The sequence below is a fragment of the Anolis sagrei genome, chromosome 4, assembly GCF_037176765.1.
Source record: "Anolis sagrei isolate rAnoSag1 chromosome 4, rAnoSag1.mat, whole genome shotgun sequence".
Taxonomy (NCBI): domain Eukaryota; kingdom Metazoa; phylum Chordata; class Lepidosauria; order Squamata; family Dactyloidae; genus Anolis; species Anolis sagrei.
The window spans coordinates 17,225,095-17,252,278 of record NC_090024.1 but is presented as its reverse complement, the minus strand read 5'-3'; the positions used below and the strand labels follow the sequence as shown (position 1 = coordinate 17,252,278).

Here is a 27,184-nt window from a genome sequence, read left to right as displayed (position 1 = left end):
TGTATGCATGCCCTGTATGGAACACATCTCACCACGCTAAAACAGTGGATGTGGCTCTTAATGAGACATACCGCATTATCACAGGGTGTCTGTGCCCTGCACCACTGGAGAAACTACACTGTCTAGCCGGTATCGCACCACCTGACATCCGCCGGGAAGTACCAGCCAATAGTGAAAGGACCAAGGTAGTGACATCTCCAGCTCATCCCTTGTTTGGGTATCAGCCAGCACGTTAATGACTTAAATCAAGAAATCATTTTCTAAGATCTACAGAGACACTCACTGGAACACCCCAGCAAGCGAGAATCCAAAAGTGTCAGGCTCAAACCCAGAACCTCGATCAATGGCTGATACCAAATGAGAGACTCCCTCCTGGGCACAGAGAAAACGGGGCGACTTTGAAGGTGCTGAACAGACTGCGCTCTGGCACCACGAGATGCCAAGCCAATCTTAAGAAATGGGGCTACAAAGTGGAATCCACGACATGCGAGTGTGGAGAAGAGCAAACCACTGACTACCTGCTGCAATGCAACCTGAGCCCTGCTACATGCACAATGGAGGACCTTATTGCATCAACACCAGAGACAATCCAAGTTGCCAGATACTGGTCAAAGGGCATTTAATCAACTACCAAGCTTGCAAACTTTGTGTTTTGTCTGTTTGTTTGTTTGTTTGTTTGTTTGTTTGGTAAAAATGTAATACAAATGTCTGGTTGCTCCTGACACGATAAATAAATACGTAAATAAATAAATAGCCTTTCTCAACCTGGGGGTCGGGACACCTGGGGGGGTCGCAAGGGGGGTATCAGAGGGGTTGCCAAAGACCATCAGAAAACACTATATTTTCTGTTGGTCATGGGGGTTCTGTGTGGAAAGTTTAGCCCAATTTTATCGTTTGGTGGGGTTCAGAATGCTCTATGATTGTAGGTGAACTATAAATCCCAGCAAAGACAACTCCCAGCAACTATTTTCCCCAAAACCCACCAGTGTTCACCATTTGGGCATATTGAATATTCATGTCAAGTTTGGTCCAGATCCATCATTGTTTGAGTCCACAGTGCTCTCTAGAAGTAGGTGAACTACAACTCCAATGCCCACCAAACCCTTCCAGTATTTTCAGTTGGTCATGGGAGTTCTGTGTGCCAAGTTTGGTTCAATTCCATCATTGGTGGAGTTCAGAATGCTCTTTGATTATAGGTTAACTATAATCCCAAAAACTATAACTCTCAAATGACAAAATCAATCTCCTTCCCAACCCCACCAGTATTCAAATTTGGGCGTATCAGGTATTTGTACCAAATGTGGTCCTGTGAATACTGCATATCAGATATTTATATTACGATTCATAACAGTAGCAAACTAACAGCTACGAAGTAACAATGAAAATAATTGTATGGTTGGGAGTCACCACAACATGCGGAACTGTATTAAGGCCATGAAAACAATAATTTGTGCTATGGAAAGCAGAATATGATCTTTAATGAAATGGCTGTTAACCTGCACAACTTTCCTGCCAGCACACATCTAACCTTCAAGGTTACAAAGCAAATCCTTAAAAATAAAAAGACAATCCATGCATGTGAAGAGGTCTAAGTACGTAAGTCTTTCAGTACTGAAATGGCAGGGCTGATATTGATTTTTCCCCCTTGATATTTTCATTTACTCCAGCCTCCACTACTGCACTCTTCACTGCCTTATATGAAAATGCTAAAAGAAAAACCCAAAACAGGATGTATTTTCTCCTGAGCAAATAAGTCTTGGGACATAAGCTTTCAAGTAATATAGCTCTGTCACATTAGAAGGGTGATATTATTGCCCCGACATTCAAAGTTATTATCGCAAGGTTCCTGGTGTAGATTTTATGCCTTTTGAAGCAATGAAGCAACATAGTAACAGTTGCATGCAAAGTTAATTGATGCAAGCCTGCTTGATTTGCATAATTTATTTCAACACCACACATTTTAGCACAACATTCCAAGTCCCAGGACTGAATGACACTGAAAGTGCAGTCTAGGAATGTAAGGGATATAAGTCGGTCTATATATTGAAAAAAATAGTGGTGTAGGGAAGAAAAAAAAGGAACAGTATTCCCATTAAGCTGTTATTACCATCATCTACCACAACTGGGAGTGATACACCTTGTTCTTGTTGTTACGTGCCTTCAAATGGTTTCAGACTAATGGTGACCCTAAATTGAACCTATAATGGACTTTTTTTTAAAAAAGATTCTGACCCTAATACAATGCTGGTTCATGCATACTGCAGAGTGTACCAAAGCACATGAGACTTGCCATGATTTGCTAATATAAGTCGACACCTGGAAAGATTTGTTTTCCTTTCCTCTTTTTGCATTAAATATCCTAGAGTGCAAAGACCATTACTAGAAAAGTAAACCGCTGGAGTCCTTCAAAATAAAGTTACAAAGAGCCACAATCAAGCTGTGTGCATTTGAAACATCTTAAAACATTTTTAAATGTTTTTCAAACACTTCCAAAGAACTCTAAAGCAGTGGAGTTAAATCCTTGTGCTGGTAGGACTGCTGACCGATAGGTGAATGGGTTGAGCTCCCTCTGTCAGCTCCAGCTCGACATGTGTGGACATGAGAGAAGCCTCCCACAAGGATGATAAAACATCAAACATCTGGGCGTTCCCTGGGCAATGTCCTTGCAGACTGCCAATTCTCTCACACCAGAAGTGACTTGCAGCTTCTCAAGTTGCTCCTGACATGGAAAGAAGTAGTAATCAACCTGTGGGTCCCCAGATGTTTTGGCCTTCAACTCTCAGATACCTTAACAGCTGGTAAACTGGCTGGGATTTCTGGGAGTTGTCAGCCAAAACACTTGGGAACCCACAGGTTGAGAACTACTGCTCTAAGGCCGGATGTACAGGCGTCCCTCCACGTTTGTGGTTATGACTTCTGTGAATTTAATTTAAAATGTTATCCCCGTAAATCTCTAGGTTGGGCATCCTCAAACTGCAGCCTTCCAGTTGCTCAGGCCTCCAATTCTCAGAATTCCTGATCAATGAACAAGCTGGCTAGTGTTACTGGGAGTTGGGAGGCCCAACGCCTGGAACGTTGCATTTGAGAATGCTTTCTATGGTCAGCTTCCAGAGAAAGCTGAAGGAATTAGAGATTCCTCACATAAAAGAAATCTATGGTTTTTCACTTGCATGAGGGCCCTGTGCCCCTAACCCCAGTGAATGTGGAGGACTGACTATACTTCCCTTATCTTTTTGCCATGGATACTAGCCTTCTCAAGCCACTAACACACATATCCCCATTTATGCACACTGAAACAGGAGTTGCATTTTCTCTGGATCAACAATGTCATTCGATGATGTGTTATGGGTCACTGTAGGAAAGGGGATATAGCTGTCCCTGAATTCATGCCAGGAGATTAGTGATTGTGAAAAAAGCAAAATACTATGAGTCATCATCCCTCAGACCATGTTGTGAGGAAACAGGGTAGGAGGACAGATTCCAAGGCTGACTGCACAATTCTCCAGAGGAATGCGATCTGCTCTAGAATTCGGCAAATCTGTTCTCTAGTCCTGATGTTCCCTGCTCAGGTGATATTTCCTTGCTTCTGCCATTTGCAGTAGTTACACCGCTGGCTGTAACTGGCCACCCATTGAGTTTAAATTTTTGTTATTCTTTTGACAGTCCAGGAAGAAAACATTGCCTTGACCAAGGCCACCAGCAAATATATGAATCTGACTAAAGCTAGGACTTTCCGCTTCACCCTTTCAAATACAATGTCATAGTAGGTATAATTATAATCATCATGTCTGATTCCACACACACACACATACATACATACACAACCCTCTAAAAACTAAATGTGTTGATAAAGTGTACAGATCTGAGACTAAACAATAGTTCCTATTTTTTCCCTAGTTCTATGTCAGTAGAGACAACTTAGCTTTTGGGTTGCAGTGAGTTTTCCGGGCTGTATGACCATGTTCCAAAAGCATTCTCTCCTGACGTTTCGCCCACATCTATTGCAGGCATCCTCAGAGGTTGTGAGGTTTGTTGGAAACTAGGCAAGTGGGGTTTATGTATCTGTGGAATGATGTCCAGGGTGGGAGAAAGAACTGTTTGTTTGAGGCATGTGTGAATGCTGCAACTGATTACTTTGATTAGCATTGAACAGCCTTGCAGCTTCAAGGCTTGGCTGTATCCTGCCTGGGGGAATCCTTTGTTGGGAGGTATTAGCTGGCCCTGATTGTTTCGTGTCTGGAATTCCTCTGTTTTTTGAGTGTTGTTCTTTCTTTACTGTCCTGATTTTAGTGTTTTTTAATACTGGTAGTCAGATTTTGTTCATTTTCATGGTTTCTTCCTTTCTGTTGAAAACATCAGGAGAGAATGCTTCTGGAACATGGCCATACAGCCCGGAAAACTCACAGCAACCCAGTGATTGCAATCATGAAAGCCTTCAACAACACCACTTGGTTTTTAGAAGTCAATTTCTACATCTGTTTAAGATACAAAGGAATATAACTCCCACAATTAGGCATGTATTATAAATGTTAAAATACTGTATTGTTTTGAATACATTTTGTGATTCCTACCACATCACCATCGATTCTGTTTTCCATTGCTGACATCTAGTGGCAAATTTTAAGTATGTCACCTGCTAGCAATGTAAAACCCTCGCCCTCGGGCTGAGAGGGGCGGTCAATAAATGCAAGAAATAAATAAATAAATAAATAAAACATTATGTGATAACAATTCTCTATAAAGCTGACAGATGTGATAATATATTTTACTGGCTGTTTCTTCCACTGTGAAAGAAAATTGATCTTATTTTGCTTTGCAATATTTATAGCAGTGAAAATAGTTCAGAAAATAACAGAAGGCACAAACATTACAATATTGTTGACGGATCACAGTAGTGTTTAGACAGTAGTGTTTAGGATATTACATTTACAATTCATTCTTCTTGGGACTATCAGTACTAATCGAGACTTGCTTAAATATTTGAAAGGCTGTCATAAGGAAGAGGGAACAGACTTGTTTTCTGATGCCCTGGAGACTAGGAATCAGAGCAATGGGTCCAAATGACAGGAAAGGAGATTCCACCTGAACATTAGGAAGAACTTTCTGACAGTAAGAGCTGTTCAGTGGTGGAACTCACTGCCCTAGAGTTTAGTGGAGCTGATTCTTTGGAAGCTTTTAAACAGTGGCTGGATGGCCATCTGTCGGGGGTACTTTGTGCTTTTCCCGCATGGTAGGGAGTTGAACTAGATGACTCTTATGACCTTGTTCAACTCTATGATTCTAAGATTCATACCACTTAGCTTCAGCCATATTGCAGTAAGTGTTTCTGGATACATTCCTCCATCCTTAGACTAGTGCTTTAACAAGAATATGACAAATGTCTATTCAGAAGTAAGCATTATTATTATTATTATTATTATTATTATTATTATTATTATCTTTATTTATACCCCGCTAACATCTCCCGAAGGACTCGATGTGGCTTACACAGGCCAAGGCCTCAATAAAACAACAGCATAACAAAACACATAACTTAAAGCAAATCAAACATTAAAACAATAGCAGTAAACAATAAAAACAATACACCATAACACAATAAAACTAGGGCCGGGTCAAATGTAATGGGTACAGATTAAAAAGTGCTGGGTGTGACAGGTGGATGTAGGATTTTAGGGTAAGTGCAATGTGCACACCATCTTAAAACTCTGATAAGTGCTTCTGGGACATATTGCTGGAGTTTCCTATTCTGGAAAGGCACATCGGAACAGCCAGGTCTTCAAACTCTTCCTAAAGACTGCCAACGAAGGGGCTTGTCTGATGTCTTTGGGGAGGGTGTTCCAAAGTCTTTGATTTATAAAAACTGTGTTTGATTTATAAAAACATTCCCATCCAAATTCAAGTAACGAAGGTGGAGGCATTACTTTTCATTCAACCCTTGTATAAAACATATGTGCCATCACCCAAAAGACCCTACACCTTTCATGGTCACTCACTACACCATATACAACTAAAGGACTTGGAACAAAGGCTGAAGTAAAGACTTAAATAAAATCCTTAAGATCTTCCTTTTTATATGGAGGCATGATGGCTCCTGTTCCATCCCAAATTGGGCTCCAGATGCTCAATCCCATGACAGTTATGTTACTTGATTCTCCAAGGCCCCATCTTGTTCACTATGTATTCCCAATGTGAAAAGAATCTTGGCATCGGATGATAGCCTTCAGAAGATTAATATATATCCTTTTTGGAAGGTTTGAGGCCCTTGGTCTCTTGAGTTATTGGTGTAATCATTGTAGTTGTATCCAGGATAAAAAGCAAAAATGATGGACTTTCTGCCCAAGATTTTTGTTTTCATTATGTGCCGGTAGTTCATGCTGGGTAGAATCATAGAATGTTATTTATCTTAGTTGGAAGGAGCTGCAAGAGGCATCTACCTAGTGCAGCCCTCTGGCCTGCAGGAGGAATACACAATTTAAGCATGCCTGAAACATGTCCATCCAACCTCTGTTTAAATAAAGTCCTCCAGAGAAGAGTCCACCATCCTCTGAGACAGTCTCCATTCCAATTTCAAAGAGTTCTTACAATAAAAAGGATATTCTCTCTGACATTCTTTCAAATACTTAAAGACGTCCACGATGTTACCCTGTTTTCTCTAAGTTATACATACCCAGCTTCCTAATTTGTTTCTCAAAACACTTCCATGGACCTTTAATCCTTGTTTTTTTCCTTCTCTGATCATATTCCGGACAATGTTTTTAACAAGGAGACACTAATGGCTTGTGCTTTTATTGATGTTGTTATGGTTTTTATTATATGTTAATGTTTTTAATTGTATTTATGGTATTGTGGGCACTGAATTTTGCTCTGTAAACAGCCTTGAGTTGCCTTGGGGCTGAGAGAGGTGGTATACAAATACAGTAAATAAATAAATATCAAATAACTATTCCAGCTTATCAATATCTTTCTTGAACTATGGTACTCAGAACTGAAAACCGTAATCCAGGTAATATCTGATCAAAGCAGAATATAATAGGACTAATGTTTTCCTTGGTCTCGACACTACATTCCTGTCGTTGCTATCTCTAATTACACAGGCTTGTTTTGGGACACCACATCACAAGGTTAGTTCATGTTTAGAGTGTGACCTTCCAAGTCCCTTCTCACATGTGCTGCTTTCAAACTATGTGTCAACCAACCTCTATTTGTTCATTTAATTATTCTTGTCTAGGTGCAGTATCGTACATTTATCCCTGTTTAAATTAGTTTGTAGCTCTCCAATCAATCAAGGTTATTTTTTTTTAATTCTGATCCTATCTTCTAAGACAGAGTTTCTCAACTCTGGTCCTCCACATGTTTTGGTCTTCAGCTCTCACAATTCCTAACAGCTGGTAAACTGGCAGGGATTTCTGGGAGATGAAGTTCAAAACACCTGGAAGAGCACAGTTTGAAAAATACTGTTGTAATACATTTGCACACCCACCCAAACCCATTGTATTTTTTGCGTCATCTGCAAGTTTGATACATAAGTCATCTAAATTCTTTCTTGAAGTCACTGAATAATACTGGCCCTAGGACAGAACTCCAAGGTAGTCCATTAGTCACTTCTCTTCAGGATTAAAAACAACCACTGGTGAGCACTGAGTTGATCTGTCACCAATTACAAATCCACCTAACAGCAGCATTGTCTTAGTGACAGTTCATCAGCTTGCCAGCAAGAATATCATGGGCATCTTGTCAAAAGCTTCATTGAAACCAATATATACTAGATCCACAGCACTCCTTTGATTTATCAAGATTGTAAGAAAGAGATAAGATTAGTCTGGCATGACTTGTTTTTGAGAATCCTTTGCTGACTCTTAGTAATCACAACATCCCTTTCCAAATGTGCACAGACTGATTGTTAAATTGGTTCTCAAATCTTTCTTGCTACCAACCTCATGCTGACTAGTCAGTGGTGACTCAGCTCCTCTTTTTGCCCAATCTACTGGGATCTTCTCTGTCTTCCAAGAATTTTCAAAGGTTATAGACATTGGTTCTGAAATTACACCCCCAAGTTCCTGTAGTACTCTTGGATAGAATCCATCCAGCATTAGAAACCTGAATTAATTCAATGTAGCTAAGTATTAATTTACTACCTATTACTTATTTGGGGCTGCAGTGGCATTTGTTCTATTTTCACTAGTTAGAGCACTGTTTCCGTTTTCGGAGAAGACTAAGGCAAGGAATGTATAGGAGAGTTAAGCCTCTCTAGCATTTTGACATCTTTATGCAATGGCCCTACAGTTTCCTTCCTCTTGCTCCAAACTTAGTAAAAGAAAAAACCTCACCATTTTATTATTTTTAACATTTCTTGAAAGCCTGAGCACATTCTGAGCATTGGCATTTCCCCCCTACAACTACGGGTTATTTATTTGTATTTCTATTTGGTGATTTCCCCATTTTTCAATTTCTTATGCATGCCTTTTTTCAATCTCAGCTCCTCTGAAGGTTATTTGTACATCCACTCTGGATTCCTTAGACATTTCCTACTTTTCTTCATTTTTTATTAACTGATTCTCAAAATGAACCGATTGCCCAGGCAGGAAGCAGCCAAGCTTTGAAGCTGCAAGGCTATCCAGTGCTAATCAAGGTGGCCAATTGCAATACTCGCACTTTCCTCAAACAGTTCTTTCTCCCACCCTGGATATTCCACAGATATAAAATCTGACGGCCAATTCTCTCATACCAGAAGCAACTTGCAGTTTCTCAAGTTGCTCCTGACGTGAATAATAATAATAATAATAATAATAATAATAATAATAATGGTAGGCAATTTACAGCATCTCAGATGTTGTTGTGATATTTATTTATTTATTTATTTATTTATTGACTTACTTCATTTATATACCGCTTTTCTCAGCCCTCAGGCAACTCAAAGCGGTTAACAACAGCAAAATTCAATGCAAAACATCATTATGGGACAGTTAAAACAATAGCATCATCAACAATTAAACATCAATATAACAATCATTAGCGTCTCATCAGTAAAATCAGAATCCAATCTCATCATCCATTAATCCGTGCTCCTATATTCATTACACTGCTTAATCGAATGCTTGTTCGAACAGCCAGGTCTTCACTTTCCTCCGAAACGCCAATAGGGAGGGGGCCGATCTGATATCTATAGGAAGGGCGTTCCACAGCTGAGGGGCCACCACTGAGAAGGCCCTGTCTCTCGTTCCCGCCAGTATAATTATCCCTAGCCAGTATAATTAATGGTGAGAGATGACAGACAATACAGTCACCAATCAAAGGGCCAGACACTGCTCCCTCCTACATTATATTCTGTAAGCCTCCCACATTTAAAAGTAACAATGTACTTTGAATTTCTGGATGTGTTTTCTACAAGATGCCTGTGGGCAAGCAAAAGAACAATGGCATATTAGTTATGCAAATGTATTAAAAATGACTCTCAAGAAAGTATTAATTGCACACTTGCTTCCAAATTACAATTGAGTTTAACCATGAGCTAAAATAAAGGAAACACCTACACTGCAGCCTGGAATCAGCTTAGCAGTATGTTAGTCTCAAGAATGAACCCCTGGAATTCAAGAAAACAGTGTTCCAACCTGCAGCTCCCTCATCAATATACAATTCCCAAAACCTTGGTAGTTAAGTCAACATTAACCAATAGAAATGCACAGTATAGAAAGGAATATATTTTTTCTTCTCAAAAAATAGTGACGGAGCCACTTCAGAGGCTGAATATCTATAAATAAGGGGACACGCTTAATGCATTGCTTTGATCAGCGAAAACAAACATCTCTCACAGTGAGAGCAAAGAAGATATTTATAGGCAAAGGTACTTTAGAAAAACTTACCAGGTAAGAAAAAATTCTCTTGAAGCTTTTAGACTCCTACTCCTTGCAAGGCAGGTGTAGCAGCTTTTCTGTGAAACCTGAATAGATGAAAGAATAAAACAAGATCAATCTATTTTAGGCAGCAAAATCTACTCAAGCATGCAAGGAAAGGGAAGTAGAATTTAAAATTCTCATATCCAATGGTTGGGTGGGGAGTTAAGCATATTATGTGAAGTACTGTCTTATTATTTTACTTGGTTGCATGTATTCATAAATATAGGTATTAAAATATGGGAAGTTCAAGAGAAATGTACCCAGAAGAGCTCATTTGCCAGTGCTTTGTCTATTTAACCTCATTTCAGTACACTGAGAAGTAGGTGTTCTTAACATACTGTGAAAAACTTGCTTGCCAATGTCACTTTTTTAAAAGTGTGGGAAAGGGAAGGAGAAAAACTAGTTACCCCTCTCCTCTCCCCCAATTACCTAATATGCCCTTAGCACAGCATTTCTCAACCTGGGGGTTGTGAGGGGGTTTCAGAGGGGTCACCAAAGACCATCAGAAAACGTATATTTCTGATGGCCTTAGGAACCCCTTTGGCAGAGAAGGCTGAAGATCTCTCCAAGTAGCTTTATCCTTTTTGGAAAGAGATGGCAAATAGTCCCACCAAAAGCCCTCCTCCGCTGTGATTGGCTAGCCACTCAGCCAAGGGGAGGGCTGTTTCTGAGACTCCGTGGGGAGGGGAGAGCAGGCATGCTCGGTGCATGGTAGTGTGGTGCGCATGCATGGGCAAGGGAGAGCACGTGAGGTGGGAGGGAGGCTCACACCAGAGATTCCATTCAAGGCATGGGGTTTCTGTATGGGAAATTTGGCCCAATTCTATTGTTGGTGGGGTTCAGAATGCTCTTTGATTGTAGGTAAATTATAAATCCCAGTAACTACAACTCCCAAATGTCAATGTCTATTTTACCCCAACTCCACCAGTGTTCACATTTGGGCATCTTGAGTATTTGTGCCAAGTTTGGTCCAAATCTATCATTGTTTGAGTCCACAGTGCTCCCTGGAAACTCAAGGTAAGTGCCCACCAAACAATTCCAGTATTTTCTGCTGGTCATGGGGGTTCTGTTTGCCAAGTTTGGTTCAATTCCATTGTTGGAGTTCAGAATGCTCTTTGATTGTAGATGAACTATAAATCCTAGCAACTGAAACTCCCAAATGACAAAATCAACCCCCCCCCCCCCCCAGTATTCAAATTTGGGCATATCAGGTATTTGTGCCAAATTTGGTCCAGTGAATGAAAATACATCCTCCATATCAGATATTGGCATTACAATTTATAACAGTAGCAAAATTACAGTTATGAAGTAGCAACGAAAATAATTTTATGGCTGGGGGTCACCACAACATGAGGAATTGTATTAAGGGGGTCACAGCATTAGGAAGGATGAAAAACACTGCCTTAGCAGAAGGATGATTAAATAGTACAGCCTGTGACACAAAGACATTTTATTTGGCGTCTAAAAATAATAATCTAATTTTGAGATATCAATATTTATACATAAAGAAAATCATTTTTTCTTTCAATTTTGTATGAAGTCCTTTGGCTTTGCCCTAGCACACATGGTTGATGATAACTTTACAATGCTAGATGGCCACAGTTTTATCAAACAGCCTAACCATTCCTGAAATTTATGGGCTGATACATGCATACTTTCAGCAAAAAAGTCTTTTGACCAAGAAATTGCTTAACACTACTTTACCAGTTGCACTTCCAGTATAAGAGCAATAATAGGAGAAAATGGTTAGAACCAGATGAATCAGAAACAACGAAAGTCTAGTGAGTTCTCTACACAATGCCTTTTAGTCAATGAGTTCCAAACAGTTGAGTTCCTATTTACACAGATCCAAGCCAAGGTACCCCATAACAATGTTGGGCAGCCACTCCTTTCCTGATACAGCACAAGAAGCTTGGGGAGGGGGAAGACATCTGTGAGCTAATTTTTAAACTAGCTAAACGCATAGTGAGAACAATCACAAGACTACAATTGATAATAGTCAACCTTTCAATAATGACATAATATTCAGACAACTAGTTGCTTTACTTTGTATTACTCCTTCCTATGTGGTATCTCTTGTACCAATTAAGTAATTTTAGTAAACGGGGAGAAGGAGGTGTTTTTCCCCCTGCATGATAGATAGCGTATTGACAACCCCTGGTTGCCTCTTCCCACCACTGAAATGGACCATTTCCTCTTTAAAACAGGAAGAGAGGGAAATTGGTAGCCTTAAAAGATTTCACTGAAATACACTTCAATGGGGGAAGTGCGTGACAGAGGAACACAGCCTCTTTATGAAGTATAGTTTACCTTTTTTGGTAGACACAACCCATATGATGCTATATTTATGCTGCCTTGTAAGCAGATGCAACTTGACTGTCTTCCTTGGTTCCTTCACGTTGTTTCAGATGTATGGCAACCCTATATTACTGTGTTTTCTAGTTAAAATTTGTTCAGAGAGGGCTTACTTTAGCCTTCCTCTGAGACTCTGAGAGTGCGACTTGGTCAAGTGGGCTTCCATGGCAGAGTGAGGAAGTGGAGCCTGGTCTCCAAAGTCAGTCCAAACCACTACACCATGTTGGCTCTATAGTTAGAAGCAAGGTGTATTTTATTTCAACTCTGTTATTTATCTACATATTTGTAGGTAGAAAATCTGCTCAACTTCAGGGACAACTTTTCAGTTCCTATTCAACAATATTGAAACTGAGGGATTGGGTCTAATCTGTGCCATACCACCAATCCTGCCAATGTATACATATCAAAATGATTGCTGTTATATCCAAATTACAAAGATCCTAACACCAACTATCATGGGGTTTTGGAAGGATATGAAACTGTCTGGAGCCCATTTTTGGGTAGTGGTGAGGATTTAAGAGAAACACCGAATTTAGCACATTGAGAATAAAATCACTACTGGGTTGTTGTAGTTTTTCAGGCTATATGGCCATGTTCTAGAGGCATTCTCTCCTGACGTTTCATCTGCATCTATGGCAAGCATCCTGAGAGGTAGTGAGGTGTACATTGCTACTGAAGTAATGCTAACATTCAGAACCTAAATCTAAAAACAATATATGAAATGTGCCAAATTTTGTCCACAGTTAATAGAATGTATATGACAATTATAGCTACTGTTGAGTTCCAGACGTTCAGTGTTGATGTGAACTAAGACTGTTCAAACAACACTGTCTCTGAAAATGTCACCATCAATTTTCTGAAATCAGAACTAGTTTCCTAAAAAATTATTTTCTGAGCTTTCCTTTTCAATACTTCGCAAGAACTGGAAGCACAAACTAAGTGGGAAATTCATCTTGACTTGAGCATTCCACACATCTACAATTTGCACAGAAATTACTATTTGATAGTGTCTTACAGATGTCTCCATATTGCACAGCCCCTGACATTTGAGTAAGGAAACCTTTTGAGTCCCTAACCACGCCCCCAAATGATCTCAGAGGTTCCCAACTTTTTCATGGAAAAAAATACCTTTAAAAGGGGGGTTAGGTGAGGGGAACACACTTTTTTTCCAATTTTTCATTTTGTATAAATTTTACAACTGTTTCACACACTAAGTAGCTCAAGAACACATGCTAAACTGAGTGCCTTCAACCACTATACTCACCTCAACCATCTGATGCAGAATGATATACTGGTAGCACATAAATAAGGATGCTGCATTTAGTACACTTGGCTAATAGTGACCGAATGACCTAGTCTTGGGCTCATCTATTTTTCAAGCCATCTTAGAGTTTCATTGCTTTATGAGGTTGTGTAACATTCTTTTAAGCATACATTACTAAAACTAAGCAACTATATCTTGTCTGTGGATGTATCCTATCATACTCTAGTAATGCTTGCCTGACACACGAACAAAGAAGATATCTAAGCAAGGGTGAGGGTAAACTGATGTACCAGCATGGGTAAGTACACTGACAGGCCCTTTTTGGCCAAAGGGTAGCCTAGAAATACATTACAACATAGCAGTCACATTCAATTGCATCAACTCGGCTGTTAATACAGATATCTACCCAGAGGGGAAGTAGCAACCACGTCAACTGGATATACAGAACTTAAAGCTTTAGTTTCAGTTTTAAAGGAAGGTCCAAGTTATAAGAGAAATCTGAAGGCATGCTGGCTGTGTTTTTTGAAGGCTGAACAATGGTGTTTTGGATAGGTGGAACTGAATTTTTATTGTTCACTAGCTGTCCCCTGCCACACATTGCTGTGGCCTAGTCTGTTATATGTGTTTTGTGTGTGTATATATTTGTGTATATGTGTATATATGTGTTTGCGTATATATATGTGGTTCTGCACATGTGTTGTAATGTTTTTTTCTTGCTTTTTAAGTCACTTCCACTGTGTTTTTGGTGTTTTTATGACTGATGGTCACTTGTGGCCTGATAAGTATATTGTGTCCAAATTTGGTGTCAATTCGTCCTGTGGTTTTTGAGGTATGTTAATCCCACAAACGAACATTACATTTTTATTTATATTGATTCTGAAGTACTGATTAAGGAATTATGAGAACTGTGAGCCAAGAACATGTCCGGTTTATTCCAAGAACTGAATTCAATCAATTTTAGCCATTATTTAGATTATTTCAATGGTTCTTAACCTGTGGGTCCCCAGGAGTTTTGGTCTACAATTCCCAGAAATCCCAGCCAGTTTGCCAGCTGTTAGGACTTCTGGGAGTTGAACTTCTGGGGACCCACAGGTTGAGAACTACTGGATTACTTAGATCTTGTTTTCCCATCAGTTGAAGGAGGGGAACATAGTTTTAATTATTATTTAATAGTGACGCTACACAGAAAACAGTAAATTTGAGTAAAACAAAAAGCTATATTATAATGAAATAGTTATGACACACATTCCTGTTCAAGAACAATTAAAAAATCAGCAATGGTCTTCCTAAGCAAATGGACCTTATCCAAACTCTAGAACTAAGGCATGAATCCATACCATTTAGTGATGTTCCACAGTCCTAAAGTTACAATCAAGAAATCCTGGCTTCTTGTCCCAGACACATTATGCAAAAGAAAGAAAAAAGATCTGAAATTTTAGACTAGTACCAGTTTAAACACACCTTAATACAGCTGCAAAAAAAGTCTGAGACTTCACAATACAGTTTTACATATTACTGTAGCAAAGTAGGACTGGCTCTACAAGCTACATGGATTGGAGAACACTTGACCTCTGTTCACGTCCAGTGTTTATTTTTTAAATTTTAAACTATTACATCTGGCCCGGCCATAGATTTTTAAATTTTTGCGTGTTATTGTTTATATGTGAGTTATATTAATTGTATTGTTTTATTTGCTTATTGCTTTGTTGTTTTTACTGATGTGTTGTTGTGCTTGGCCTCATGTAAGCCTCCCCGAGTCCCCTTGGGGAGATGGTGGAGTGGTATAAATAAAGTTTTATTATTATTATTATCATCACATGTACACTATTATGGACAATTAGAAGAAAAGTGAGATATTTACCAAAGAGTCCACCAAGTTTTGGCTTGTCTCAGCAACCAATCTCCCCTTGCAGAAACTACGATACTTGAATGCCTTCCAAGTAAAGGGCACAAATAGCTACTCAGTCAACACTACACTTTGAAGCTAAACAGAAGCAAGGATGCTTAACTCACCTTCCCTGCCCTTCAGGAGTCAGACAGAAAAAAATGAGATCTCTCCCTCTACATTTGCAGAGAGTGGGAAATTCCTTTCCCATCCAATTCTGCCTAATACACAGGACAGGAAGGAAATTGGGATATCTGATCATTACTGAGACTGGTAAGGTAGTTGTCAAGAAGCACGGTTTCTCTGGGTATTAATTACAGCTGACAATGAAGTGTGACAACATTTTCAAAAGGGCATAGAAATAAGATCTATAATACCGAAAATGAGTACTCGGATAGAAACTACTTTAACGCCTTTCACAAAATAACAGGAAGTACCAAGGAAAGTAACTGAAACCACTGCAATGCATTATGTGCGTGACTTGCTATACTTTGAAACGGCAAAACAGTCCAATTGTTTCTTGGCATAGATATGATGTGTAAGCATCTTTCCTTTATCTTATATTTCATACTGAGTCAGCATCAAGATTTCGTAGGTGCGTTAAAAGTAAACTGTACTTCCAAAGTGGAATTTAGCCATCTATAATTCCATCCAAAAGTACAAAAGCTGCCAATGGAGAAGCCTGGATCAAAATGAATCATGCCACATTTGGAAAGTAAAGATCACCCCAAGTAAGCTTACTAAAGGTGTGTCAAAACCTGAAAATTTCTCAAAATATCAGCTACAGATGACAAATAAAAATCACATAAGGAGGTAATGATTAAGTAACAAAATGCTGTATGTTTTTAATTTCCACCTCTTCCCAAAGAAATTCCAATTTAAAAGGTTGCAATAGAAGTTGAGCACCCCTATCTGGGATTCTGAAATATGAAATACTCCAAAATCATGCAGATGGGTGTCTGAGATACCTTTGCTTTCTGAAATTTTTGTTTCATGCACTAAAATGTTTAAAAACATGTGAACATAAGGTGTTTGTGAAACTTCAAACAATTTCATGTCTAGACTTTGATCTTATCTCCAAGATTTCTCATTATGTGCACATGCAAGTATTCTTAAATTTTGAAAAATCCAAAAACCAAAAAACTTCTAGAACCAAGCCATTTCAGATAAGACGTATTCAACCTGTGTACGTATTCAACCTGTAGGTATGAAGTTATCCTGCCTTCCTTTGTCAACCAGATGACTTGGAGGAATATTAAACTGATTTAACAACATCTTTGTAGCAGTGAGAAATTTGAAATTTGTTAGATATCTGATTCAAGACACCCTGTTTATTAAAAACTAAACACTCTCATTTCTACTTGGAAAAACTCACAGTCTGTCTTTCAGAAGCAGGTCTTGCTCCAAGAGCAGGTCAGGCCATGCGTGCACAGGCTTGAAAAGGTATGAAGTTCTTTACACATTTGAACCAACTTTGGGTGGAAATTGGAAGCGGTGAGGGCCATAAGGAAGTATCCAAACAGTAAATACAGCTTTAGCAAGCACAGAAGTGTATGTTTCTGCATGCCATAGCAGAAAATCTCCTCCTTTTCCTCCTCAGTGAACAACTGTTAATACATTTAGCTTGTTCCAGTTACAAGTGCAAAAACCTGCCTCCACCCTGACTTTCCTTGCCTTTTCCTCTTAGTCACACCTACTGCTGTTTTTATTTTGTCTGATAGCAAAAACGGTACATTCTTCCTTCACCCCAATTCCATTCAACACTGAAAACATCTAAGGTAATCTGAACCTTTCAATTCATTCAAAGCAGATTCATTGAAGCCAAGCAGAATTAAGCTAAGATGTTCATAGGAAAGCATGATATTGAGCTCAATTAATACCCTGTTGAATAACAGACTAATTTGGTTAGAACAATACACTTAATATCAATGTAAAACGGACATAATATTTCACTTTTAGTTTTCATTGATGTATCTTATCAAATTTCTTGAATCAATTTATGAGACCAAAACCAAATCCAAAAAGCTAAGTTAACCAAAGATACCAATCACCATATATTCAAAGAGCTGGGTTGCTGTGAGTTTTCTGGGCTGTATGGCCACGTTCCAGAAGCATTCTCTCCTGATGTTTCATCCACTTCTAAGGAGCCCCCGGTGGCGCAGTGGGTTCAACCCCTGAGCCGGCAGGACTGAAGATCGACAGGTCGCAGGTTCAAATCCGGGGAGAGGCGGATGAGCTCCCTCTATCAGCTCCAGCTCCTCATGCAGGGACATGAGAGAAGCCTCCCACAAGGATAAAAACATCAAATCATCCAGGGGTCCCCTGGGCAATGTCCTTGCAGATGGCCAATTCTCTCACACCAGAAGTGACTTGCAGTTTCTCAAGTCACTCCTGACACGACAAAAAAAAAACTACTTCTATAACAGGCATCCATATCCATAGATGTGGAGGAAATGTAAGGTGAGAATGCTTCTGGAACATTGCCATACAGCCTGGAAAACCCACAGCAACCCAGTGAAAGCCTTCGACAACACATTATTCAAAGAGCTCTCAGGGGCGGGGGGTCATTTAATCTTCCTAATGGCAGTAGGATATAAGGCATGCTAATTTAGTCATATTTAAATTAGACCCACAAAAACATTAACACACAATTTCAGTTTTAGAAGGGAAATAATTCAAACTTTCATGCATATATAAGCATTTCTGCAGTTTCTTCATCATCAGGTGTCTTAAGTTTCACCAAGTTATTGCTTCTCAGATTAGATTCCGTGGAGTGGCCCATGTAGGCTTGTGGTAGTAGCAGACCGAAATTATCAGATAAAGCAACAAGTACAGTGTGAGACCCAGAATGGCATTGTTTCAGTGCTGAACTATGACTATAGAGACCAAGGTACAAATCCCTATTCAGCCACTGAAGACCATTTGGTGACCTTGGACAAGAGCCTCAGAGAAAGACAAAAGCAACCCCCACTTGAACAAAATTTGAACGAAAAAAAACCCAGGATTGCCATATGTCAGAAACAACCTGAAGGTACACAACGAATGTAGTACAGTAAACTTTAATTGAACCACATGAAAAATAAAATTAAAAATCTAAAAAATGTTGTGTGCTGCACATACAATAAGAATAAGGCCTTGTGAGTTCATTCTGCCCAACTCATTGTGCAGCAAATTGGAAAACTGTGGTATGAATAACAAACTGAAACATGTTAGCACACACTTCCTTTCTTTCTTGCAGAGTCTCCACTCAAGTGTGAAAAGTTAGTGTAGCGAAAGCATTTTGTTCTACTTAGTAGGGAACTTGTGTTCTTGAGAAAGGACCCCACCTTTGAGCAACAGCATATCCTTGTATTTTTAAAGAGGGCATAATACCTTGCATATTCTCCTGCTTCATTAAACTACAGCAATTTGACTGCACCTCTAGATAATAGGTGCTTTTGAGACACATCCACGTGTTAGGAACCTGTCAAGACATCAAACTGCTATTGAAAACATAGAACAAAGGATTTTTAAAAACCCAGTGAGAAATGGTCCCTGAGGCACATTTGTTTTGGTTTTGCAGGCAAAGACAGCACCATGAAAATTCAATTTTTGAAATAAATATGTATCCAGACACGTCTCGATTTCTGCTGCTGTGCACACAGTTAAGAAAATGATAGAAACACCATACTAATCTACCAAAAACAAAGAGGGAGATTAACAATCCCATTTGACTGGATTATAAACCACCACAAACTCAGTTTACATTCAAGGGTCTTTCATTCTTTATCACATGTTTCATGTTGAGGTTAATGAATCGATAATAAGAATATTCAACAAGCACATTGATTGCACTTATTAAGAGGTTAACTTATTAAAAGGTTAATTCAGTCATACATAACTAAAATAACTTACTCAGATGGAAGAACAGTTTGTAAGGCATTTCCAAAGTGGGTTGCAGGGAGAAGAAAAGGTTACCCACCGCTGCAGTAAGCAATCATCTTAAATACTGCTGGCAAGCAAACGATTTAGGCCTTGTAAGCAGCAAAGTATGTTCAATAACAACTGTACACTGCAGTGGGTTTGTTACAAGCTCTGACTGCATTCAGTTAGTGTTTCCTTCCTTCTACTGGGTTGAGTCACATCCTCAAGTTTAATTTTTTTCTCCTTTTTTTTTTTTAAGAAAGGGGAAATGGACTACATTAAGAACCCACAGCTGAGATCATATGTACTCTTACTTGGAAGACAGCAGCTTGCTCACTGCTTCACATGAATTATCTCAACAGTGTTCACAATATTCAGCGTGAATTTGCAACTGAGATTTGAAGTGGGAACTTCCTGATCGTGCTCTTTTGTTACTGTCTTCCAATAGTTTTCTTCTCTCTCGAAACCTACTGTTATGCCAGATGTCATAAAGAAACCTAGAGGGAGGAAGAAGATCACTAGGTACCACTCTGGCAGGAATGCAATGGCACTCCATGCAGTCATGCTGGCCACATGATCTTGGGAGGCATCTACAAACAACGCCAGCTCTTCGGCTTAGAAATGGAGATGAGCACCACCACCACCACCCCAAAGTCGGATGCAACTAGGCTTAATGTCAAGGGGAAATCTTAACCTACTAACTGTTTATTCCACTTTATGTGTTTTATTGCATTGCACTTATTGTATTATTTATGTTGTAAGCCATCCTGAGTCCCCTGGGGAGAAGGCGGGATATAAATAGACTTTATTATAATATTATTAATAATGTGGAGATAAGGTGTCTTTCCATAACATTCGCCATAATAACACTAAAGCTTTTTGTTGTGGTAGTTTGAATGCTGAAAAAATCTACAAAAAGTAGATCTGTGCTGCAGAAACAATGTGACTTAACATCACTTTAACTGCCACAGCTCAGTACTAAGGAATTGTGTGAATTCTAGTTTTTGAGGCACCCAGAACTCTTTTGAAGAAAAACCTAAAGAAGATGTAAAACCAATTCTGCATTCATTCTGCAGTCTAGATGCATCCAAAACCATCAGGAGTACAAACAGCTTTTTTTTAAATCCTGCTTTTCAGCAATAAAATTTCCACACCAAATTTTGCACACAACTAAACAGAAATACAGTGGGCTCACTGTATCCTTAGGGCCCCATGTTGATGCAAAATAAAAATAATAAAATAATAATAATACTCTTTATATTCTGCCAGATGATCACATCTCACATTATTAAATGCTGGCAAAACAAATGCACACACTTCAAAACATTCACATTGTTGCCACATTGTGTGGTAGTATGGCGATGGATGGTTAGTTGAATTCACAAATCCAGAGCAGTAAATTCCAACAAAACCTACTAAGCTACAATTTTTTTAATGTGGGTTAAAACTACCATATATTCTTTTGAGTATAAAGTGTGACATGTTTCATAGTCTGTACTGACAAAGAGATAACAAGTCAAAGAAGTGGATATGTTAAATCCTTTTTGATAATTGCGTTCTATGAAGCCAAATGCAATTTAATTAGCATGTTTTCTATGAGGAAGTGAAAATTCTGCATTCATCTCCCAAAATGATACTATAAAAAACTGAAAGCACTATATTCAGACACTACACTACATACTGTGTTTTTAGAAAATGTTATTCTGGAAACAGACATTCTGTTCATATTCATTTTAGTACTTCCCTTTTTTTAATCTCTCTCTTTCGAAATGTAAAATGTGAATAGTTCGTAAACTCAGGCATCATCAGAAGAGGCAAAAAGCCGTAAGGTATCCAAACATGCTCCATCAAAACCTGTTCCACAGCATACTTCAAGAAAACAACATACAATATGTAACATGCTACTGAAGATTATTTTAACACACATGCAGGTGGGGATTATAAAAACAAAATAGGAATATTTAAACCACTACTACCTACTTGTGTTAATCCTGATCCAGTTCATTCTTGCTTAAGAGTCAAGTATTATCAGCTGCATGTTGTGTATTAATGTGTTGTGTGAACCTGTATATAGAATTGCTTCTGCTACTGAAACTCCAAAAGCCCTGGCGGAGATTTATTTAACAAGAGTTATGCATCTTGTGCTGCAAGAACAGAGCAAAATGATGTGCACTGAAACACTCTCTCCTTCCAGAATCCAACTGGCTCCCTCCACCATTGTATTTAAATCTATTTTAAAGTCACCTTATCACTCGAGATTTCCAAAATTGACATCTCTTACCTTCTCACTCCCCTTCGTCCCTCTTCTATATACTGTTATCATGAACACTACAAAATTACTATAGAAGTCTATGAATTCATTTTTGTCAACAACTAGCAAAGTTTCACTGCCTTTTCAGCTCAAGATCCAAGGTGCAATATCAGGATAGATCTGTTACTGACAACAAATATATAGGTCCTGAGACCCCATTTCAAAGGTGCATTGCTTTGCAGAGTTCAACTAGAAAACCAATTTGTTTGACAGGATCCTCCTTGCACTCCATCTGCCAGCTATGCCCACCTTGTGTTCAGTGTGGTCTTCCAACATGCTCCTTTTAATTTGCCTTTCCAAACAGGTTGCAATATTTCGCTAGATTTATGAAGCTTTTAAAAGCTCTCAGAAAACTCATCCTTCCAGAGAAATGACTTCCAGACAAAACTCCCTTTAAAGGGTATTGAAGCAAAACATTTAGAAGACAAGGAGCTTCAAGGCCCAAATGTATTGGTCTGCAAACATCTTCGTCACAAAATATCTTCTGAATTGAAAACCACAAGTACTGATCTTAATCAGAAATGACTTTTCAAACTCAAGAGAAAATTCATTGAATTGCTAACCCTGACAGTTAAAGAGAACGTATAAGTCATGAGTTCACTCTTAAGTGCCAATTGTTGAGGTTACATGAGATGACAATTAGTTTCAATCTTTGCTTGTGAGCAAACAGAGACATCTGGTTGCCCACAGAGAATACTAACTTAGATTACTATTTCATATCAAAAGCATTGCATAAATTAGTATAAAATTGATAAAAATAGAAGGAGAGCAGGAGGCTAAATATCTTTTGACCAAAAACGGGCAAAAGCAATGGCATTGTCTGTAGCCTCCAACAATTCTTCCTCTGTACATGAGACAGAGCATAGTGGACAAGCATACAAATGCAGAGTTGTTTGTTCTGCTCCACAGTCACACAAGGTGTGGGATTCTTTTAGGTAGTGCCATTTTGCCAGGTTGCCTTTTGATCTGGCCACTCCGCTTCTGGGTCTTTTCAGGGACTTCCAAGTTGTCCATTCTTGGTTTGCCCCTGGAGGAAGACCCTCCTGGGAGGCCATGCAGTTAGAAGTACTTTGGTCTAATACCACACATATTTTTATGCCAGCAATATGTTCCACAATTGTGGAAAGTGGTATTTCCTAAGATCAAGTGCCATCAGCACTTCATGTTTATTTCATCTATACTATTTCTCCTGGAAAGTTATTACAAAAAATCACATACTGTACAAGGTAGTCTCCTGGTAAGGCAGTTAACTGACCCAGAGACATTTCAATTAAGCAATACACAGCACATGCCTTCAGCCCTTCTATGACTCAGTTATAACTTGGCACATCCTCAACTTAGGGGTAACAGCTCCACTTATTTATCTGCCTTCTAATGATTCTAAGAAATATCAGTGATATCAGAACTACAAGCTAATCTTCCTCTTGATTGTCATGGCTGCAAACAGAAGATAAGTTTTGTTATTCATATATTTCTCAGTCTTTGCAACTAATGCTGGTCATTTAAACCACAGTGAACAATTTGCTAATACAGTAGAGTCTTTCTTATCCAACATAAACGGGCCGGCAGAACGTTGGACAAGCGAAAATGTTGGATTATAAGGAGGGATTAAGGAAAAGCATATTAAACGTCAAATTATATTATGATTTTACAAAGTAAGCCCCAAAACATCATGTTTTACAAAAAAATCGACAGAAAAAGCAGTTCAATACACAGCAACATTATGAAGTAATTACTGTATTTACAAATCTAACACCAAAACAGACAAGGTTTCTTTCTTTCTCCCACCCTAGACATTATTCCAGGCGGGAGGAAGACTGTGTTGGATAATACAAAATGTTGGATGAGTAAAGGTTGGATAAGCGAGACTCTACTGTACATTAATTAACAATGCATCTGGTAGACGTAAGATTAAGAACCATTGTGAGCAACTCAATAGCTTTTTAAGTGCTAGCTGCATTAATACACTGCTGCATTTGCTGTAGTTTTGCATTTATGCAATGAGTACAAGTATTATTTTAACCTGTTTCAACTCCATTTCTTAACACCAAATACTTTAATCTGATGTCTGATTATGAGAACATTTTAAATAGTAGAATCCACTGTGTTCTCTTGGAACTCGTTGGATCAATGGAATCCTTTATTTTTTAAGAAAATACATCAACAACATTCTTATTCATTTGCAATAAACTTCTATTTAGGATATTTGTCCTACCCATCACATCAACAAGACAACACTGTATCCTAATTCCTATTTGATAAATATAGGCTGTAGTGCTGCCTTCTCAGCAACAACTGCCTACGCTTGCTTAACACCCACCACAGGGAGAGCAAATCTTTCAGTTTGAACTTCCTGCTGCTACTTCGCCATACCATCTGAGACAACAAGCCTGGATATGAGGCTTTAAAACCTTCTGGGAGTAACAGTAAGTGGGAAGCTTTCCCCGGAGAATGTGGGAGTATTGCTAGAATTTGATACAAAATGTAAAATCTGATTTAAAGGAAACAAATAAATATGTACCTTAAGAGAAACTGCTCTCAAATGGTTCGCAAATGGGATCCTTGCCTAGTAAGAAGCCTTTCACCCTGACCCAGCAGCTCCTTGTAAATGAAAAGACAGGAAAAGAAGTTTAAAGATGGGTCTTAAAGCCAACCTTTAAAATTGTGGCATAGACACAAAAAACTGGGGAGTCTTGGTCCTTGAGCATTCTAGCTGGAGGTCAGCTGTGACCAGCAATGCTGCGGAATTCGAAGAGGCACAAATGTAGGGCGAAAGGGAGAAACGTCCCAAGAGGAAGGCGCATCAAGCCAACCCTGACCGGGACCACCTTCCATCTGAAAACCGATGTCCTAACTATGAAAGAAGATGCGGATCAAGAATAGGGGTCCACAGTCACCTACAGACACATCAGCAAGACCTGTGGAAGAAGATGCAGATCAAGAATAGGGGTCCACAATCACCTACAGACCCATCAGCAAGACCCTACGCATGGAAAGCCATCATACTTGGACAACATGGGATCACCTAAGGAAGTAAAAAGTGCACATGAGAAGCTCTCCCCAAAGGAGTGATGTCTCTGTTTCCAAATCCATGCACTGAGCTTGTTGTTGTTGTTCATTCGTTCAGTCATCTCCGACTCTTCGTGACCTCATGGACCAGTCCACGCCAGAGCTCCCTGTCAGCCGTCACCACCCCCAGCTCCTTCAAGGTCAGTCCAGTCACTTCAAGGATGCCATCTATCCATCTTGCCCTTGGTCGGCCCCTCTTCCTTTTGCCTTCCACTTTCCCCAGCATAATTGTCTTCTCTAGGCTTTGCTGTCTCCTCATGATGTGGCCAAAGTACTTCAACTTTGTCTCTAGTATCCTTCCCTCCAGTGAGCAGTCAGGCTTTATTTCCTGGAGGATGGACTGGTTGGATCTTCTCGCAGTCCAAGGCACTCTCAGAACTTTCCTCCAACACCACAGCTCAAAAGCATCGATCTTCCTTCGCTCAGCCTTCCCTAAGGTCCAGCTCTCACATCCGTAGGTGACTACAGGGAATACCATGGCTTTGACTAGGCGGATCTTTGTTGCCAGTCTGATGTCTCTACTCTTTACTATTTTATCGAGACTGGACATTGCTCTCCTCCCAAGAAGTAAGCGTCTTCTGATTTCCTGGCCACAGTCTGCATCTGCAGTAATCTTTGCGCCTAGAAATACAAAGTCTGTCACGGCCTCCACGTTTTCTCCCTCTAATTCCCAGTTGTCAATCATTCTTGTTGCCATAATCTTGGTTTTTTTGATGTTTAGCTGCTTTCTTCTTTCACCTTGATTAGAAGACTCCTCAGCTCCTCCTCGCTTTCGGCCATCAGAGTGCACTGAGCTACCCCCTGAAAAATGCACACAGAAAACAGAGGAATCTCCTTTGGACTGAATCAGACCACCGGTCCATCTTCTACACCACTGATAGGAAAAAGGGACCCAAAGCCTTTTTGGGACCCTCCCCTCTCCTCCCTCCCAAGAACAGTCCTTCCCCTCTTTTGTGTTTTAATGAAAATGCCCCCATACCTTCTTAAGAGGCAATCCCACCACTATTTCTATTTGCACTTTCTATTTTAGAGTCAAGTGAAACATTTTTTTAAAAAAATAAGAAGTAAAGTAGAAGATTGGTTTACCATTCACTCTTTTTGAAAAGATCTGTCCTGGGTCTAAGACTGACAAAAAAAAAGGGAAAGTGGCAATTCTCCACCAGTCCCCTTTGTCACTTGAAGGTACAGGGGTGCATTTTGAGGGTTGGATTTTCAATTTTACTTTGTAAAAGGGCACTTTTGGTGAAGGGATGTGTGGCAAAGGGTGCACACAGGCCCCAGATTTCAGTAGTTGCTCCCCTATTCCACACTGCTTGACAGGATTTCCAGGAGATCCACATAGGGGTTCTTTCTTGGAAACCTTCAACTGCGAAGCCAGTAGTTTGTGCGCTATATTGCTTCTCCAAAGAAAAATAATGAATGCAAGGTTAGATTAACACAGCAATGGACCTGAAGTTATTATTACAGAAAATGCCAGAAGATGGATGCACACAGAACCAAATAAAACAGATTTTCTTATATTGGGGCCTGAATAAGATGCTAGCACACAGGATTAACTACAGTGGTAGTGCTTTGTGTGAAAGACTGAAATCAATGAAATAACTTGCAAGAATCATGATTTTCAGCTATTTTTTGTTTTTGTTAGTAAGACTGAGCTCTGCTCTGGATCAATTCCACTTGGCTGCAAGTGGCAGCAGGAATCAACAGAGCAACAGCAGCTTGTTGGCCAACCTGTTCATCAAATCTGTTATCCACATTACAAAAGAGAAATGCTAAGAATTCCTGGTCTTCTAAAGACACGGGCTCTTTTTATGCAACACAGACCACATCTATTTTAAAATTCTCTGTATTTCCTAGGAGCAAAGAAAATGTACTTCTCAAATATTGTAAGCAATTGTCACAATTCATCCCAGTCATTCACCACACAACTATTTTCAGAACACTAAATTCAATTGTATTCCAGAAATAGCCTCATTTATTACCTGCAAAATAAACTGATGTATGCTTTAAGCAGCTCAGCATTGAGGATTTATACCAAGGGAGGGCAAAGTGTGACCTCAGCGTTGCAAGAGGTCCCCAAAATGATAGTCTCACCCAGATCCTCGAACACTTATTTCCTAACCAAGAGCCAAGCTTTTCTTTCCCTGCTTCTCATAGAACCCTCTATGAATAACAATTCACCTTTGAAATAGCTTTTAAGACCTTACCCCTGCACTTCTCTAACTGTTTTTAACATTGTGGAACCCACAGCTTTTAAAAACTGGATGTGGTCTTTCAATTACCATATATACTCGAGTATAAGTTGGGTTTTTCAACTCTTTTTTAAGGCTGAAAAAGCCTCCCTTGGATTATACTTGAGTCAAGGTTATTTCTTATTTTACTCTGTTGTTGTTGTTGTTGTTATTATTACATTCATTATTTTACTCTATTATTACATTTACATTATTTTATTCTATTATTATTTTTATTACAAGAATCCCCAGTGGCGCCCAGTGGCGCAATGA

General features: G+C 39.2%; 1 protein-coding gene across 3 annotated transcripts in view; it reads right to left on the bottom strand.

The window, feature by feature from the left end:
• CYRIB (CYFIP related Rac1 interactor B) overlaps window positions 1–27,184 on the bottom strand; it is an 86,170-nt gene that overhangs the window by 21,506 nt on the left and 37,480 nt on the right. For 2 of the 3 annotated variants that reach the window (XM_067467287.1, XM_067467286.1), the window contains exon 2: window positions 9,861–9,937. The gene's annotated coding sequence lies outside the window, so the exon portion shown is untranslated. Of the gene's footprint in view, window positions 1–9,860; window positions 9,938–19,291; window positions 19,459–27,184 lie in introns of those variants that run through there. The other variant, XM_067467288.1, reaches the window with a different exon arrangement.